Source organism: Dipodomys ordii, unplaced genomic scaffold (genome assembly GCF_000151885.1).
Source record: "Dipodomys ordii isolate 6190 unplaced genomic scaffold, Dord_2.0 Scaffold209, whole genome shotgun sequence".
Taxonomy (NCBI): Eukaryota; Metazoa; Chordata; class Mammalia; order Rodentia; family Heteromyidae; genus Dipodomys; species Dipodomys ordii.
The window spans coordinates 540,505-549,894 of NW_012267425.1; the positions used below are offsets into that span (position 1 = coordinate 540,505).

General features: G+C 39.8%; 1 pseudogene; it reads right to left on the minus strand.

Moving 5' to 3' along the window:
• Positions 1-7,827: 7,827 nt before the first annotated feature.
• On the minus strand, positions 7,828-8,611 carry LOC106000129 (annotated as a pseudogene).
• Positions 8,612-9,390: the final 779 nt, after the last annotated feature.

Here is a 9,390-nt window from a genome sequence, read left to right on the forward strand (position 1 = left end):
ATGTATAGAGGGATTACAGTTACATAAATCAGGTAATGAGTACATTTCTTTTTGAACAGTGTCACCCCCTCCCTCATTTTCTCCCAGTTTTTCCCTCTTATCCCCACCCACAAGTTGTATAGTTCATTTCCAACATAGTGTCTAGAGAGTGTCACTGATGAATTGGTTCACCCTCTGTTCCAGAATTTCTGTGAAAAGCACATAATCTTTGTCCCAGACACTCAGATGTCAAAAAAAGACTACTAAATCAGAGATGTCTACAGGAAACAGTATAACAAACATCCAAGAAATCCAAGTGATTATAAAGGGCCACATCCAAGAAATCCAAATGATTATAAAGGGCCACATCCAAAATCTATACTCAAAAAAGAAGGAAAAACTAGCAGAAATGGACAAATTTCTTGAGACATACAGACTGCCAAGAATGTGTAAACCAATAACATGCAATGAGATTGAGGAAGTATTCAGAAGTCTTCCAAGAAGGAAAAGCTCAGACTTGGATGGATTCACCACTGAATTCTATAAGAATTAAAGATGAGGGGCTGGGTAGGTGGTTCAGTGGTAGAATGCTTGCCTTGCATGCTCAAGGCCCTGGGTTCAATTCCTCAGCACCACATACGCAAAAAGAAAAAAGCCGGAAGTGGTGCTGTGGCTCAAGTGGTAGAGCGCTAGCCTTGAGCTGAAGAGCTGAGGGACAGCGCCCAGGCCCAGAGTTCAGGCCCCATGACTGACTAAATAAATAAATAAATATCTCTTAAAAATAGAATTAGAAATAAACTACCACCAATACTCCTCAAACTTTCCTGTTAAATAGAAACAGGTCAATTCCAAATTAATTCTATGAAGCCAATATCATACTCATCCCTGAACCAGGTAAGGCTCCAAGAAAAAAGAGAGAGCTATCGACCAATTCTCTGATGAACACAAATGCAAAGCTCTTCAATAAAATACTAGCCAGTAGAATTCAGAAACAAAAAAAAAATCATACATTATAACCAAGTAGGCTTCATCCCATGGATGCAAGGCTGTTTAATATACACAAATCAATAAATATAATTCACCACATCAACAGCACCATAGACAATAATCGCATGATCATCTCAATAGATGCAGAACAAAATTTTGACAAAATACAACTTCCATTCATGTTAAAAAGCTCTTGAGAATCTAGGAGTAGAAGGAACATTCTTTAAAACAATAAAAGCCATATATGATAAACCAACAGCCAATATCATACTAACTGGGGGAGAAATTAAAACCATTTCCCCTAAAATCAAGAACAAGGCAAGAATGCCCACTCTCTCTACACCCCTTCAATAGAGTTATGGAATTCCAAGCCAGAGCAACAAGGCAAGAAAGGAGGTAAAAGGGATCTACATAGGGAAAGAATAAATTAAACTATCCCTATTTGCAGATTACATGATCTTACACCTAAAGGACCCAAAAGACTCCAGCCCCACCCTCCCAGAGCTGATCAACCACTCCAGCAAAGTAGCAGGATACAAAGTTAACCCATAAAAATCAATAGCCTTTCTGTATGCCAACAATGTGCAAGCAGAGAGGGAAATCAGGAAAACAACTTCAATTTGCAGTAGCCCCCAAAAATAAAATATCTAGGAATAAATCTAACCAATGACATAAAAGATCTTTATAATGAAAACTATAAAATCTAAAGAAAGAAATCAAAGAGTACACCTGGAAATGGAAAGACCTTCCATGTTCATGAATAGGTATAATCAATATTGTGAAAATGGCCATACTGGCAAAAATAATAGACAAATTCAACACAATTTCCATCAAAATCCCAATGATGTTCTTTACCAAGATAAAACAATCCAAAAATTCATATAGACCAACAAAAGCAATTCTAGGGGGAAAAAGTAATGTGGGTGGTATCACAATACCAGACCTCATGATCTGCTGAAAAGCTATAATAACAAAAACACCTTGGTATTGACACAAAAATAGACCCAAAGATCAATGAAACAGATTACAAAACCCAGACATAAAACCACATACTTACATTTATCTGATATTGATAAGGGAGACAAAGGCATTCAATGGAATAAAATAGCCTCTTCAATAGTTGGTGTTGGAAAAAGAGCATCCATGTGCAGAAAACTAAAAGTGAATCCCTGTCCGTTAACCATGCACTAATATCATTTCAAAGTGGATCAAAGACCTCAGTGTCAGACCCAAAACATTGAAATTACTGCAAGAGAAAGTAGGAGAAACATTAGAACTTACAGGTATAGGTAGAAACTTATTGAAAAGAGTCCCAGGTGTACAGCAGATAGGAGAGGGACTTGACAAGAGGGCTTACATCAAAATAAAAAGGTTTTGCACAGACAAGGACATAGTTATGAAACTAGAAGGCAGCTAACAGACCGAGAGAAGATCTTTACCAGCAATATATCAGACAAAGGCCTAAGATCCAATATACACAAAGAGCTCAAGAAACTAACCTCTCCCAGATCTAATAAGTGAAATAACTAAATGGGCAAGGGAGCTAAGAAGAGACTTCTCAGAAGAAGAGGTAAGAATGGCAAAGAAACACATGAGGACATGCTCATCATCCCTGGCCATAAAGGTAGATAGATAGATAGACATAGATATAGATAAATGAACTCCAAGATATGGAAACAAGAGATGTCTTCTTTTTTCCTTTTAATTTATTTTATAATGATTCTGTCTTATTTACCTTATGTATGGTGTATTCAAGTGTATATCTTCAGGCGGGTTGGGGGAGAACAGAACTTGGGGTAAAAAGGGTGCAAAGTTCAGCAATGGAGCTCACTAGACACTGGTTAAAGTGAACTGTAAAACTTGTGGGTGGAGATGGGAGGGAGGGACGGAGAGAATGAGGGAACAGAAGACACTGTGGAAAAGGAAATGTACTCTTTACCTGACTCATGTAAATGTAATCCCTCTGTACATCACCTCCATAATAACAATAAAGTAAATTAATTTTTTAAAAAGGAGACTACTATTTATTTTAGTATTAGCAGGTCATTTTAAGATAGGGACTCACTGGGTAGCCCAGGCTGGCCTGGAACTTGCAAACCTGCTAGGATTACAGGGTTGCACACCACACTCAGTGAACCACCATTCTTTTTGTTTGTTTGTTTTTGTTTTTTTTGAAGGGAGGGTCCGGTCGTGGGGCCTGAACTCTGGGTCTGGGCGCTGTCCCTCAGCTCTTTAGCTCAAGGCTAGCGCTCTACCACTTGAGCCACAGTGCCACTTCTGGCTTTTTTCTTTTTGCTTATGTAGTGCTGAGGAATCGAACCCAGGGCCTCATGCATGCAAGGCAAGCACTCTACCACTGAGCCACCTTCCTAGTGCCTGCTGGTGATTTTTTTGAGATAAGCTCTCATCAGAGCACCACAGTCCATCTTACTTGAAGCTTCCTGTCACTGCTGGGATCACAGATACACACCACTGCATCTAGCTTCCTTCTATGGAGATGGAGTCTTGCAGCATTTTCTGTCCAGGCTGGCCTAGAACTGCAATCTTCCTGATCTCAGCCTCCTAAGTAGCTTGAGGAGTCTTGTGAACATTTTGCCTACACTGACCTTGAACTGAGATCCTCCTGATCTCAGCCTCCCAAGTAGCTGGTGAGTCACCAATTCCTGGTTTATTATCTTGTCTTTCCCTAATAATGAATGAGATTGAAGTTTTTTTTTCCATGTGTTTAGTGATCATTGGTCTTTCTTGTCTATGGAATATTTGTGAATAGATTTTGCCTATTTTTCAAATTAGTCATTTTATTTATTCCTTATTGGTCAGCTGGAATTCCTTAGATATGTATATAGTAATCTTTTGTGGATTATATATGAGGAAAATACTTTCATTTGAAAAATTGTCTTTTTACTCTTGATGATATAATGAATTTGACCATGGTTTTCCTTAGGTCAATATTTGGGTTGTGTAAGAAATCCTTTTCTACCCCCAGAGTTGTAAAGGAATTTTACACATTATCATCTGAAATTTTCATAGTTTTGCCTTTGACATCAAATTTCATAAGCTACTTGGAATTGATTGTTATATGGGATGAGTTCATTTTCACTTTTTCATATTGTACAGGTATAATTCTCCACACAGGAACTTTGAACTGAGCTTTGCTAGCTAAATTAGGCAGTTCTAGAAATTCAGAAGAGCAATATGCCATAAATTCCAAGAAGCAATAAATTTCCAGGAGCAAACCAAGATTGTGAACAATGACTATCCTGACCTGGAGCCAGCCAACCATAAAACAGCATGGGAATGCTGGGAAAGCCTGACTTGTTTGTTGAGATGTCTCCAGACCAGCCCTCTGAATCAGGCACCTTGCCCTCTGGTATTTTTCCATTCTCAGTTTTGCCTCAGGATACAGTTTAACTCAATTTTGCTCAAAGAATCCCTGTGTCTTCAGTTCTTCTGATTACGGCAGCTTGGTTGAAGTGTTTGCTCCACTGAAACTAGTCTGTTTCTATTGGGATGGTGCAGCTGGCCCGAATGCGAAGCGCTGCTTGACAATCTGTCCTTTCCCTGCTGCTCTGCAATGCTCCCTTTGCCACACTGCCAAGTGTCTGAATATAAGTACACGTGCTTCCAGACTCTTCTGTTTCATAAGCCCATTTTCTGTACCATGCTGTTTAAAAATGTTCTGAATCTCAAAAAGTTGTACAAGGGGGTTACAATTTAACATGTCCATCCAAGCATCCACTCTCTTGCTCTCTACATTTTTTTTCTGTCGGACATAGGGCTTGAACTCTGGGCCTGGGCGCTGTCCCTCAGCTCTTCAGCTCAAGGCGAGCCCTTTACCACTTGAACCACGGTGCCACTTCCGGTTTTCTGGTGGTTCATTGGAGATAAGAGTCTCATGGACTTTCCTGCCTGGGCTGGCTTTGAACCGCAACCCTCAGATCTCAGCCTCCTGAGTAGTTAGGAATTCAGATGTGAGCCACCAGTACCTGGTGCTCTGTGCATATTTTAATTAGACTGCAGAGTGGCACAAAACAAACCTACCTTTTGAAAATGTTTTTAATCACAAGTGTACTAAACCTATAGGGCAATTTCAGGCAGGATCTGACACTTCAAAAAAAAATGGAGCCTTCCAAATGCAATTTATCTCTTCATTTTAGCTCTTCTTTCATATATTCTTATAGAGTTATAATTCTCTTCATAGACCATATGTGTATTTCATGTATTTCTAGATATTTGGTAATTTTAGATGTCATCATGAAATAGTATGTTTTAACTTCTCTCTCTGTGTGTGTATCTGTGTGCCTGGCGGGCGGGGGGAGGGGGAACCTCGAACTCAGGGCATGGGTGCTATCCTACAGCTTCATTTTGCTCAACTCTAGTGCTCTACCATTTGAGCCACAGCACCACTACTGGCTTTTTTGAGTATTTAATTGGAAATGAGTCTCACAGACTTTCTTGCCTGAGCTGGCTTTGAAACATGATCCTCAGATCCTCATATCTCAGCCTCTGAGAAACTAGGATTACAAGAATGAACCACCAGTACCCAGGTGGTTTTAACATACTTTCTGAGTGTTTTTGGTATATAAAAATGCAACTGATGGGGAAAAGTGGGAGAAAATGAGGGAGGGTGTGACACTGTTAAAAAAGAAATGTACTCATTACCTGACTAATGCAACTCTAACCCGTCTGTACATCACCCTTATAATAAGATTTAAATGAAAAAAAATAAAAATTCTAAATGAAAAAAATGCAACTGACCAAAGTGCTAGTGGCCTGTTTCTAGACACTCAAGAGGCTGAGATCTGAGGATTGTGGTTCAAAGCCAACCAGGCAGAAAAGACTCTTATTGCCAACTAACTAAAAAAAAAAAAAAAAGCCGGAAGTGGAGCAATGGCTCAAAGTGTTAGAGCACTAGTCTTGAGCAAAAAATCTCAGGGACAGTGCCCAGGCCTTGAGTTCAGGCCTCAGGATTAACACACATGCACATAAAAATGTAATTCCTTATTGTATGATGATAATAGGTAGCACTTTTCATAATACAGTTTGTTAAGTTTCATAGTATCCATTCATTTTGACTATTTTAAATAGGCCACAATATTTCAGTAAATAATGACAATTTTGTTTCTTTCTAAGTTTTTACTTTGGCTTTGAACTACTAGGATTTGAATTCAGGGCCTCACCCTTGCTAAGCAGATGTTCTACCACTTGAATGACACTTTTGCTTTACTCTTTTTTTGCATAGGGTCTCCCGTTTTTTGACAGGGGACAGCCTTGGACTGAAACCCTCTACCAATGTCTGTCCTACAGCTGGAATTATAGCCATATACTATCAAGTATGGTTTGTTTATCCAGATGGGCTCTTTCTAACTTCTTGACTAGGCTAAGCCTGAAACACAGTCTTCCTATTTCCACGTCCTGAACAGCTTGGATTACAAGTGCGTACAATCATGCATGGCCCTTTTCCAGTGGTTTTGGTTTTGGGTTTTCTTTTTTTTTTTTGCCTTCCTATATGTGTTTTTGCCTTACTATACAGGATAGGAGTTATAATACAATGGGGTGGGGCTATAGAAGCAGCTTTGTTTTGTTCAAAATCATAAAGGAAATATATTGAGCTTTCAACCCATTTGTCTTTATAGAGTGTTAAATAACTATAAAATTAACGATGGGACCTTCTATATGTGTCTGAACCTTTTTTCAGTTAAGAGATATTGTATTGAATATTTTTCACCTGCTGAGATAATAGAGGCTTCCTATTAACATGACAAATAAGATAAATTATTTTTCTAAATTTGAGATTATCTTAAATTCTAGTTTTTGAAATTTTTTGCCTAATTTACTTATCTGTGGCTTCTGCTAGATCTCATTCATGGAATCTTATTTCCTTGTTTGGTTATTTTATTTTGCTTATACACTATCCTATTGATATTATTCTTTTTATTGTGAGCTGCACATTTTGTTAGTAAAGGTATGTGAAAATTAAAAGCTCATATTAATAGAGATATCTTCAGAAAAAAAGTGAAATTATCCACTTAAAGTTTGTAAGGTCCCATCTCTAGTGTAACTTTGGCTTGCCAACCTATTCTTACACATCTCAGAGGAGAGGGACACTCCCCCCCCCAGGGTCATTTCAGTTGCTGATCATTCAGAAAATCAATGAATGGTTACCATGGCTGGGAATGAGAAGCCACTATTTATGGGGGTAGTAGTTTCTGTGGTGATGATAAAAGTGTGAAAGTATGTTGTAATCCAAATGTTTGTTTCCTACAAATTTTATGTTGAAATTTAATCCCAAATATAATGGTATTAAGAAGCACAGCTTTTGAGATTAGAGACCTCTGAAAAGACCAGTGAGCTTGCTCATTACATTCTACTAAGTGGGGAAATTTCTGTAGCTTACAAACTACCCAGTTTACACTGCTTTATTAGTAGTTATAATTGCACAATCGTATGAATACACTAAAAACCACTGGATTTTTTTCTCACTTTAAATGGACCAATTTTATAATATGTAACTATTTTTCAGTTTTTAAAATAAGTACTTGTTTCATAGAAACAATGCATGTTTTGCAGTAAATTATATGCCAAATTATCAGTGTGGTTGAAGAATTTTGCATACATTTATTGCATTTGTATTCCTTTTCTATTTTTGGGGGGTCCGGTCGTGGGGCCTGAACTCGGCCTGGGCGCTGTCCCTCAGCTCTTCAGCTGAAGGCTAGCCCTCTACCACTTGAGCCACAGCACCACTTCCAGCTTTTAATATTTTTGCCTCATGCATGCAAGGCAAGCACTCTACCACTGAGCCACCTTCCCAGCCCCTATTCCTTTTCTATTTTTTTGAAGAAATCAGTTTATAACAATTAACTCAAAATAACATCAGAACAATGAAGGCCACACAAACACCTGTCAGCCCCAACTCTATACCATCTCAGTGAACCTGTATTAAGAGTCACAATACCCTCTTCCATGGCCACTCTTGAGGCAACTACGCAATTAACAAGAAGTTAACTTATAGTTTTACACTCTATAGTGTCACTACCAATTGCATTTCCATGTTAAATTAACTTGGTCATCAGAGATGATTTTCCATTTCTTCAACTTGAACTTCATGGTTAAACTAGTCCATTTGCAATTCTGCACTGCTTCAGCACCTCATTGAAGCCCTCACAGAGCTTAAAATCACCCTGGTTCTGGGCACACTCCAAAAACTGCTTTATTTCAGCTGTGCCAGCTGAGTTCCCTGGGGCTCCTGATAAGTGATGTCCAGCCTGGCAGGCTCAGCATTACCAGCTCCACTGAAGCCGCCAGTGATGGCATGGCCCAGTGTGTGCCCAACGGCAGAGCCCACAGCTACACCAGCGGCTGTGGACGCCATCTGGGCCATCAGCCCAGGCTACCGGGGAGTAACTGCAAGAGAGCCCACAGCAGATGCTGAGGCTGCCATTGGAGGTTGGGCTGCAGGAGCTGGCCTGGGTGCAGCTCTCATCTGAGGGGCACCGCTCTGCGTCATGAGGTTGATAGACCTCGAGAACCGGGGGGCCCGGCTCCAAACCCCGGGAGGGTCTCACCTGGCCTGTGGGGCCACGCGGGAGGTGCGGCTCCGGCTTCCACGCGGCATCTTGGACCCCGACCTTTTCTATTTATTTTTTATATTCAATGTTCATATCCTTATTCTGCTAGAGCTTTTCCTTATTTCATTTCTTTGTATTCATGTATGTATGTATATATGTATTGTTTATTTATTCTTGGTCCTGGGGCTTTAACTTGGGGCCTGGGAACTGTCTCTGAGCTGTTTTTGCTCCACTGGCACTATACCCCTTGAGCCACATAGTTCCACTCTTGAATTTTTGGTGGTTTATTGGAGATAAGAGTGTCATGGACTTTGCTGATTGGGCAGGCTTTGAAGTGTGATTCTCAGGTCTCAGCCTCCTGAGCAACCAAAATCACAGGCATGGGCAACCCACACCTGGGCATTGTAATATTTATTATTATTTTGCATATCACATCTTTCCCAATTGCAGTTCACTTAATGAAAAGTCCCTCTTGGCTGATCTAATGTAGTATGTTGACAATATGCCACAGATATATATATATATATATATATATATATATGTAATTTCTGAGGTCTCCATTTTGTAGTGTTACTCAATCTGTCCTCTCTGTTTCCATCTCTGTCCCTCTGTCAGCAGTCATGTGAGCTCATCCTCTCAGGCCTAAAGTATTGCTTTTGATGTTGTTTGTTTTTGTTCGGCTATGAGAATATCCTGGTGGGGAGCTTTGAGGATGGTCAGAGTAAGGTTAGGTGCACTGATGAACTGTGTGTAGGTAGCATTGTGAAGCTATTAGCTCTGGGCTAGGAGGTCAGCAGCTCTGAAAGCCCAGTAAATGTTTGATTTGCTCAGAAATGCTTCCCTCAGTGTGGGTGGT